This window comes from Sinocyclocheilus grahami, unplaced genomic scaffold (genome assembly GCF_001515645.1).
Source record: "Sinocyclocheilus grahami isolate Dianchi unplaced genomic scaffold, SAMN03320097.WGS_v1.1 scaffold2297.1, whole genome shotgun sequence".
NCBI classification, from domain to species: Eukaryota; Metazoa; Chordata; class Actinopteri; order Cypriniformes; family Cyprinidae; genus Sinocyclocheilus; species Sinocyclocheilus grahami.
The window spans coordinates 40658-51356 of record NW_015507476.1 but is presented as its reverse complement, the minus strand read 5'-3'; the positions used below and the strand labels follow the sequence as shown (position 1 = coordinate 51356).

The 10699-nt window shown below is 45.0% G+C and overlaps 1 long non-coding RNA gene across 1 annotated transcript; it reads left to right on the top strand.

Annotated features, from left to right (window-relative positions):
* Positions 1-2216: 2216 nt before the first annotated feature.
* LOC107574651 (uncharacterized) lies at positions 2217-2849 on the top strand. Its single transcript, XR_001607708.1, has 3 exons — positions 2217-2340; positions 2584-2692; positions 2756-2849. It is a non-coding gene; the product is annotated as an uncharacterized lncRNA (long non-coding RNA).
* The last annotated feature ends 7850 nt before the right edge of the window (positions 2850-10699 follow it).

Here is a 10699-nt window from a genome sequence, read left to right as displayed (position 1 = left end):
GTGTGTGCGAGTGTGTGTGTGTGTGTGTGTGTGTGTGTGTGCGTGTGTGTGTGTGTGTGTGTGTGTGTGTGTGTGTGTGTGCGAGTGTGTGTGTGTGTGTGTGTGTGTGTGTGTGAGTGTGAGTGTGTGTGTGTGTTCAACACGCTCAACCCTCATGTGTGCGATCACAGCAACACACACACACCGATCTCACCGCAGGACACCCCTCATAACATACTGTCATTATATGGCAAAACAACATTATGAAACTGATATCTATAGCTCTGAACTCTGATTGGATGAGCCGTGTTTAAAGCTGTTGCAACAAAAAAACCACGATATACATACGTTTGATCGTACATTTATTGAATACTGTATTAATGTGGCCAAAAAAAACTTTGTTGTTTGTTATACATAAACAAATATATATGTATATATTTATGTATTTTAAATAACACACAAACAAACACACACACACACACACACACATATATATATATATAGTATGTAAATCATATCAAAAGTCATAAATCAAATCAAGTCATATTTTTGTCAATGTTTCATATTGCTGTCATTTTATAAATGCGATAGGAAAAGCCACAAGATGCTGTGCATTACATGATAATGGGTCAAATAAATGTACAATTTAGAGGTGTTGTTGAAACCCTCTAAAAATGTCTAAAAACATATATTTAAAATAATTGAAAAGGACTTAACTTTACATTACTTTACAACCATCTCAGAAGTCCCCTAAATGCGTTATACCAAAGCTGGAATATACAAGCTTATCAAATAAATGAATGAGTGTTTTCATAAGACTTCAAGATAATGTACAAATATCAAGTGTCATTAAATCATCCAGCGCTGTACAGTCAGACTCGATTTACCCAGAAACCCTTGAGATCCTCATCAGCCCTGAATAACAGCTTGATGAAAAGATTCATAATCATCATTATGCGCATATATAATTACAAAACCGAGCTGTGGTGCATTTTAGTTCAAAAGATGATTACATTTAATCAGGACGGACGAGGACTTCGAGCACGTCTTCATCTTTGGTCCTGAGTAATCTACGACATGTACAAACTTCAGCCTGACATTTGGACTTTTCCTCTAGTTTTTGCCCGTTGTTCTGTCTTTGCTTACACCAGCTTGTTAAAACACCCACTCATGTACACACACAAGGCGATAATCAGCTCCATTAAGCGGATAATTGCTTGAGTTGTGTAATTTAGGCCAGAACATGACTGAGGCTCTGGGTACGGCTCAGCATGTGTCGGTCCCTCATGTTCCTGCGGAGAACAGATGTATTGAGCCCTGGAACTGACAGACCATCCTTGCTAAATTAATGCGGCAGAAACATGTTGTTCTGACGGTTTACGGTTGTTGGTTTTTTGTTGTGTTTCTGTGTGTTATTCTCTGGCGCTGTGGGGCTTGTGTGAGCAGATCAATGGGTCAGGACTCACGCCCATTAAACAGCTCAGGCAGGTACCAAAGCAATGCACGATTCATATCAACTGACTGCATGTGTTTTGAGGATGATTATCAGGATTAATTGAAGCCTATTTGTAGCACCGTTAATTATTTTTTTATTTTTTTGGCATTTGTGAAATTTTTTCATGACAGTTCTGTAAATTTTCCCACAAATTCTCAATACTTTAAAATAAAAAAATACATTCTCTTTGATATAATGTGAAAAAAATTATATATTATTTCAGTTGTAAAATACATACACAGTGTTGCTGTATTTATGGTACTGACCAGGGTTATTATTGTTAACTAAAGAAAATAAATAAAACCAAAATAATAATAATAATAATACTTTTGTTACTGTTAATTTTGTTCATTAATAATTAATTTAGTTTGTTTGTAAAAATTAACCGAAAGAAAAGCATACACTTTTCATTTAGTACAACATGAAATAGTAAAATAACTAAAACTAATAAATACAAATTTATAAAATCTACATGGACAATTAAAACAAAATAAAAACTAACAAAAATGACAAAAACAGTAAAATCTCTGAAACTTAACTGAACGTAAAGTGAAAACACATACATATATATATACATATATATCAATGATACTAAAAAAAAAAACACTGGTACAGACTGTAATTTATGCTAAATTAGTCTTCGTTTTAGGCAATTTTCAGGCAATTAGGCTTAATTTTAGCTTTACCTTTCAGATCAATGATGCTTAGGTGAACTCAGTGTGTGTGTTTGTCCACTAGGCGCTGTTGTCCATGTCTGAGACAGTCAGCGAGAGCAGAGAGACGAGTCTGAGTCGGTTTAACTCACTGAACCTGGAGCTGCAGCGTCCACAGATACACACCACACCTGTGACAGCGCATGACGTCAGGTGAGACGTCTGGCAGTCTGCAGTTATGGAGGGAGCTGCTGGATGGTTTGGTCTGTGAGTCTGTGAGTCTGTGAGACTGAGACACACGCTGGGCCTTCAGGAGAACAACACCTGGACTGACACCTGTGAGGACACACACACACACACACTCATGCATGAAAGGCTGAGGTCTGACGTTAAGCGTGCTGGTCCACAGCAACCACACCTGTGACAGCGCATGACGTCAGGTGAGACGTCTGGCAGTCTGCAGTTATGGAGGGAGCTGCTGGATGGTTTGGTCTGTGAGTCTGTGAGTCTGTGAGACTGAGACACACGCTGGGCCTTCAGGAGAACAACACCTGGACTGACACCTGTGAGGACACACACACTCATGCATGAAAGGCTGAGGTCTGACGTTAAGCGTGCTGGTCCACAGCGGAGCAGAAGGAGGAGGAGGAGAGGAGAGGAGAGGAGGAGCACTGCAGATGAAGGACGAGAGGAGACGAGCGAGTGTCAGAGAGCTGGAGGAGACGAGACGAGCTAAAGCAGCACTGAGAGCAGTGGAGGTCAGTGAGAGAGTATTGGTGCTCCTCACCAGCAGAGGACAGCAAACCTCATCACAGACACATGCCGCTTTCCTCACATCATGTGTTTGGTGAGGAGATCGTGGTGCTGCTGCTTCTTTACTGAGTGATCAGATGCAGCAGTTGCATCCGCTGGAGCAGAAAACAGCTGACAAAATCCCAGGAGGAGCTCAATTCACTACAGACCAGAAGAAATCACCTAGCAACCACCCAGAAAGCCCTAGTTACTGCATAGCAACCACTTGGAACACCCTAGCAACAAGTCAGGCCACCCTAGCAACCACCAAGAACATCTTAGCGACCACCCAGAGCTCCCTAGCAAATGCATAGCAGCCTCCCAGAATACCCTAGAAACTGCTTAGCCAACACCTAGAACACCCTAGCAACTAGACAGGTCCCCCAAGCAACCACAAAGAACATCTTAGCAGCCACACAGAACTCACTAGTTACTGCATAGATGCCTCCCAGAACACCCTAGAAACTGAGTAGTAAGCACTCGGAACACCCTAGCAACCAGTTAGGACACCCTAGCAACCACCAACAACATCTAAGTAACCATAACCCAGAACTCCCCAGCAACTGTATAGCAGCCTCCCAGAATACCCTATAAACTGCACAGTAATCACTCAGAACACCCAAGCAACACCATAACAGCCTCCAAGAACACCCTAACAATCAGCCAGAACATCTTAGCAACCATCCAGAACTTCCAAGTAATTGTGTAGCAACAGCACAGAATATCCTAGCAACCAGTCAAAAAAACCTAGCAACCAAGAACATCTTAAAACACCCTGGAAACTGCATAGCAACCACCCAGAAGATCATAGTAACCATCAAGAACACCCTAGCAACAGCATAACAACCACTTAGTGCACCCTAGCAACTGCACAGCAACCACCCAAAACATCCTGAACAGCAATCACTCAGAACATGCTAGCACCACCCAGAACATCTTAGAAACCACCCAGAAGTCCTTAGCTACTGCATAGCAACACATAACTCCCTAGCAACCAGTCAAAACACCCTAGCAACCACCAAGAACATCTTATTTACTGCAACCCTATTAACTGCAAAACAACCATCCAGAGAACCCTAACAACCATCAAGAACACCCCAGCAAACAGCAATCACTCAGAACATGCTAGCACCACCCAGAACATCTTAGAAACCACCCAGAAGTCCTTAGCTACTGCATAGCAACACATAACTCCCTAGCAACCAGTCAAAACACCCTAGCAACCACCAAGAACATCTTAGCGACCACCCAGAGCTCCCTAGCAAATGCATAGCAGCCTCCCAGAATACCCTAGAAACTGCTTAGCCAACACCTAGAACACCCTAGCAACTAGACAGGTCCCCCAAGCAACCACAAAGAACATCTTAGCAGCCACACAGAACTCACTAGTTACTGCATAGATGCCTCCCAGAACACCCTAGAAACTGAGTAGTAAGCACTCGGAACACCCTAGCAACCAGTTAGGACACCCTAGCAACCACCAACAACATCTAAGTAACCATAACCCAGAACTCCCCAGCAACTGTATAGCAGCCTCCCAGAATACCCTATAAACTGCACAGTAATCACTCAGAACACCCAAGCAACACCATAACAGCCTCCAAGAACACCCTAACAATCAGCCAGAACATCTTAGCAACCATCCAGAACTTCCAAGTAATTGTGTAGCAACAGCACAGAATATCCTAGCAACCAGTCAAAAAAACCTAGCAACCAAGAACATCTTAAAACACCCTGGAAACTGCATAGCAACCACCCAGAAGATCATAGTAACCATCAAGAACACCCTAGCAACAGCATAACAACCACTTAGTGCACCCTAGCAACTGCACAGCAACCACCCAAAACATCCTGAACAGCAATCACTCAGAACATGCTAGCACCACCCAGAACATCTTAGAAACCACCCAGAAGTCCTTAGCTACTGCATAGCAACACATAACTCCCTAGCAACCAGTCAAAACACCCTAGCAACCACCAAGAACATCTTAGCGACCACCCAGAGCTCCCTAGCAAATGCATAGCAGCCTCCCAGAATACCCTAGAAACTGCTTAGCCAACACCTAGAACACCCTAGCAACTAGACAGGTCCCCCAAGCAACCACAAAGAACATCTTAGCAGCCACACAGAACTCACTAGTTACTGCATAGATGCCTCCCAGAACACCCTAGAAACTGAGTAGTAAGCACTCGGAACACCCTAGCAACCAGTTAGGACACCCTAGCAACCACCAACAACATCTAAGTAACCATAACCCAGAACTCCCCAGCAACTGTATAGCAGCCTCCCAGAATACCCTATAAACTGCACAGTAATCACTCAGAACACCCAAGCAACACCATAACAGCCTCCAAGAACACCCTAACAATCAGCCAGAACATCTTAGCAACCATCCAGAACTTCCAAGTAATTGTGTAGCAACAGCACAGAATATCCTAGCAACCAGTCAAAAAAACCTAGCAACCAAGAACATCTTAAAACACCCTGGAAACTGCATAGCAACCACCCAGAAGATCATAGTAACCATCAAGAACACCCTAGCAACAGCATAACAACCACTTAGTGCACCCTAGCAACTGCACAGCAACCACCCAAAACATCCTGAACAGCAATCACTCAGAACATGCTAGCACCACCCAGAACATCTTAGAAACCACCCAGAAGTCCTTAGCTACTGCATAGCAACACATAACTCCCTAGCAACCAGTCAAAACACCCTAGCAACCACCAAGAACATCTTAGCGACCACCCAGAGCTCCCTAGCAAATGCATAGCAGCCTCCCAGAATACCCTAGAAACTGCTTAGCCAACACCTAGAACACCCTAGCAACTAGACAGGTCCCCCAAGCAACCACAAAGAACATCTTAGCAGCCACACAGAACTCACTAGTTACTGCATAGATGCCTCCCAGAACACCCTAGAAACTGAGTAGTAAGCACTCGGAACACCCTAGCAACCAGTTAGGACACCCTAGCAACCACCAACAACATCTAAGTAACCATAACCCAGAACTCCCCAGCAACTGTATAGCAGCCTCCCAGAATACCCTATAAACTGCACAGTAATCACTCAGAACACCCAAGCAACACCATAACAGCCTCCAAGAACACCCTAACAATCAGCCAGAACATCTTAGCAACCATCCAGAACTTCCAAGTAATTGTGTAGCAACAGCACAGAATATCCTAGCAACCAGTCAAAAAAACCTAGCAACCAAGAACATCTTAAAACACCCTGGAAACTGCATAGCAACCACCCAGAAGATCATAGTAACCATCAAGAACACCCTAGCAACAGCATAACAACCACTTAGTGCACCCTAGCAACTGCACAGCAACCACCCAAAACATCCTGAACAGCAATCACTCAGAACATGCTAGCACCACCCAGAACATCTTAGAAACCACCCAGAAGTCCTTAGCTACTGCATAGCAACACATAACTCCCTAGCAACCAGTCAAAACACCCTAGCAACCACCAAGAACATCTTATTTACTGCAACCCTATTAACTGCAAAACAACCATCCAGAGAACCCTAACAACCATCAAGAACACCCCAGCAACGGCATAACAACCACCAGGTACACCCAAAACTGCTTAGCAACCCTCCACAGCACTCTAGCATCAGTCGTTGAGTTTTCAGTGCTCTTCAGAAGGTGAAGCGTGTGGTTTGGGTGTGGTGGGTTTGTAAGGCACCTGTGATGCCTGACTCTAGCTGTCCATGTAGGCAGCTCACTCACTAGAGCGCATCTCTCGCTGACTCATGCTCTGTGGGCGTCATGCTAACCGCTCTCAGCGCACGACAGCTGCACGCTTTCACACCATCTCACTGTGTGAATCTGTCTCTCTGTCGCTCTCTCTCTCACACACCCAACACCTAGAACACCCTAGCAACTAGACAGGTCCCCCAAGCAACCACAAAGAACATCTTAGCAGCCACACAGAACTCACTAGTTACTGCATAGATGCCTCCCAGAACACCCTAGAAACTGAGTAGTAAGCACTCGGAACACCCTAGCAACCAGTTAGGACACCCTAGCAACCACCAACAACATCTAAGTAACCATAACCCAGAACTCCCCAGCAACTGTATAGCAGCCTCCCAGAATACCCTATAAACTGCACAGTAATCACTCAGAACACCCAAGCAACACCATAACAGCCTCCAAGAACACCCTAACAATCAGCCAGAACATCTTAGCAACCATCCAGAACTTCCAAGTAATTGTGTAGCAACAGCACAGAATATCCTAGCAACCAGTCAAAAAAACCTAGCAACCAAGAACATCTTAAAACACCCTGGAAACTGCATAGCAACCACCCAGAAGATCATAGTAACCATCAAGAACACCCTAGCAACAGCATAACAACCACTTAGTGCACCCTAGCAACTGCACAGCAACCACCCAAAACATCCTGAACAGCAATCACTCAGAACATGCTAGCACCACCCAGAACATCTTAGAAACCACCCAGAAGTCCTTAGCTACTGCATAGCAACACATAACTCCCTAGCAACCAGTCAAAACACCCTAGCAACCACCAAGAACATCTTAGCGACCACCCAGAGCTCCCTAGCAAATGCATAGCAGCCTCCCAGAATACCCTAGAAACTGCTTAGCCAACACCTAGAACACCCTAGCAACTAGACAGGTCCCCCAAGCAACCACAAAGAACATCTTAGCAGCCACACAGAACTCACTAGTTACTGCATAGATGCCTCCCAGAACACCCTAGAAACTGAGTAGTAAGCACTCGGAACACCCTAGCAACCAGTTAGGACACCCTAGCAACCACCAACAACATCTAAGTAACCATAACCCAGAACTCCCCAGCAACTGTATAGCAGCCTCCCAGAATACCCTATAAACTGCACAGTAATCACTCAGAACACCCAAGCAACACCATAACAGCCTCCAAGAACACCCTAACAATCAGCCAGAACATCTTAGCAACCATCCAGAACTTCCAAGTAATTGTGTAGCAACAGCACAGAATATCCTAGCAACCAGTCAAAAAAACCTAGCAACCAAGAACATCTTAAAACACCCTGGAAACTGCATAGCAACCACCCAGAAGATCATAGTAACCATCAAGAACACCCTAGCAACAGCATAACAACCACTTAGTGCACCCTAGCAACTGCACAGCAACCACCCAAAACATCCTGAACAGCAATCACTCAGAACATGCTAGCACCACCCAGAACATCTTAGAAACCACCCAGAAGTCCTTAGCTACTGCATAGCAACACATAACTCCCTAGCAACCAGTCAAAACACCCTAGCAACCACCAAGAACATCTTAGCGACCACCCAGAGCTCCCTAGCAAATGCATAGCAGCCTCCCAGAATACCCTAGAAACTGCTTAGCCAACACCTAGAACACCCTAGCAACTAGACAGGTCCCCCAAGCAACCACAAAGAACATCTTAGCAGCCACACAGAACTCACTAGTTACTGCATAGATGCCTCCCAGAACACCCTAGAAACTGAGTAGTAAGCACTCGGAACACCCTAGCAACCAGTTAGGACACCCTAGCAACCACCAACAACATCTAAGTAACCATAACCCAGAACTCCCCAGCAACTGTATAGCAGCCTCCCAGAATACCCTATAAACTGCACAGTAATCACTCAGAACACCCAAGCAACACCATAACAGCCTCCAAGAACACCCTAACAATCAGCCAGAACATCTTAGCAACCATCCAGAACTTCCAAGTAATTGTGTAGCAACAGCACAGAATATCCTAGCAACCAGTCAAAAAAACCTAGCAACCAAGAACATCTTAAAACACCCTGGAAACTGCATAGCAACCACCCAGAAGATCATAGTAACCATCAAGAACACCCTAGCAACAGCATAACAACCACTTAGTGCACCCTAGCAACTGCACAGCAACCACCCAAAACATCCTGAACAGCAATCACTCAGAACATGCTAGCACCACCCAGAACATCTTAGAAACCACCCAGAAGTCCTTAGCTACTGCATAGCAACACATAACTCCCTAGCAACCAGTCAAAACACCCTAGCAACCACCAAGAACATCTTAGCGACCACCCAGAGCTCCCTAGCAAATGCATAGCAGCCTCCCAGAATACCCTAGAAACTGCTTAGCCAACACCTAGAACACCCTAGCAACTAGACAGGTCCCCCAAGCAACCACAAAGAACATCTTAGCAGCCACACAGAACTCACTAGTTACTGCATAGATGCCTCCCAGAACACCCTAGAAACTGAGTAGTAAGCACTCGGAACACCCTAGCAACCAGTTAGGACACCCTAGCAACCACCAACAACATCTAAGTAACCATAACCCAGAACTCCCCAGCAACTGTATAGCAGCCTCCCAGAATACCCTATAAACTGCACAGTAATCACTCAGAACACCCAAGCAACACCATAACAGCCTCCAAGAACACCCTAACAATCAGCCAGAACATCTTAGCAACCATCCAGAACTTCCAAGTAATTGTGTAGCAACAGCACAGAATATCCTAGCAACCAGTCAAAAAAACCTAGCAACCAAGAACATCTTAAAACACCCTGGAAACTGCATAGCAACCACCCAGAAGATCATAGTAACCATCAAGAACACCCTAGCAACAGCATAACAACCACTTAGTGCACCCTAGCAACTGCACAGCAACCACCCAAAACATCCTGAACAGCAATCACTCAGAACATGCTAGCACCACCCAGAACATCTTAGAAACCACCCAGAAGTCCTTAGCTACTGCATAGCAACACATAACTCCCTAGCAACCAGTCAAAACACCCTAGCAACCACCAAGAACATCTTAGCGACCACCCAGAGCTCCCTAGCAAATGCATAGCAGCCTCCCAGAATACCCTAGAAACTGCTTAGCCAACACCTAGAACACCCTAGCAACTAGACAGGTCCCCCAAGCAACCACAAAGAACATCTTAGCAGCCACACAGAACTCACTAGTTACTGCATAGATGCCTCCCAGAACACCCTAGAAACTGAGTAGTAAGCACTCGGAACACCCTAGCAACCAGTTAGGACACCCTAGCAACCACCAACAACATCTAAGTAACCATAACCCAGAACTCCCCAGCAACTGTATAGCAGCCTCCCAGAATACCCTATAAACTGCACAGTAATCACTCAGAACACCCAAGCAACACCATAACAGCCTCCAAGAACACCCTAACAATCAGCCAGAACATCTTAGCAACCATCCAGAACTTCCAAGTAATTGTGTAGCAACAGCACAGAATATCCTAGCAAAAAAACAAAAAAACCTAGCAACCAAGAACATCTTAAAACACCCTGGAAACTGCATAGCAACCACCCAGAAGATCATTCAAGAACACAAGAACACCCTAGCAACAGCATAACAACCACTTAGTGCACCCTAGCAACTGCACAGCAACCACCCAAAACATCCTGAACAGCAATCACTCAGAACATGCTAGCACCACCCAGAACATCTTAGAAACCACCCAGAAGTCCTTAGCTACTGCATAGCAACACATAACTCCCTAGCAACCAGTCAAAACACCCTAGCAACCACCAAGAACATCTTATTTACTGCAACCCTATTAACTGCAAAACAACCATCCAGAGAACCCTAACAACCATCAAGAACACCCCAGCAACGGCATAACAACCACCAGGTACACCCAAAACTGCTTAGCAACCCTCCACAGCACTCTAGCATCAGTCGTTGAGTTTTCAGTGCTCTTCAGCAGGTGAAGCGTGTGGTTTGGGTGTGGCGGGTTTGTAAGGCACGCGTGCTGCCTGA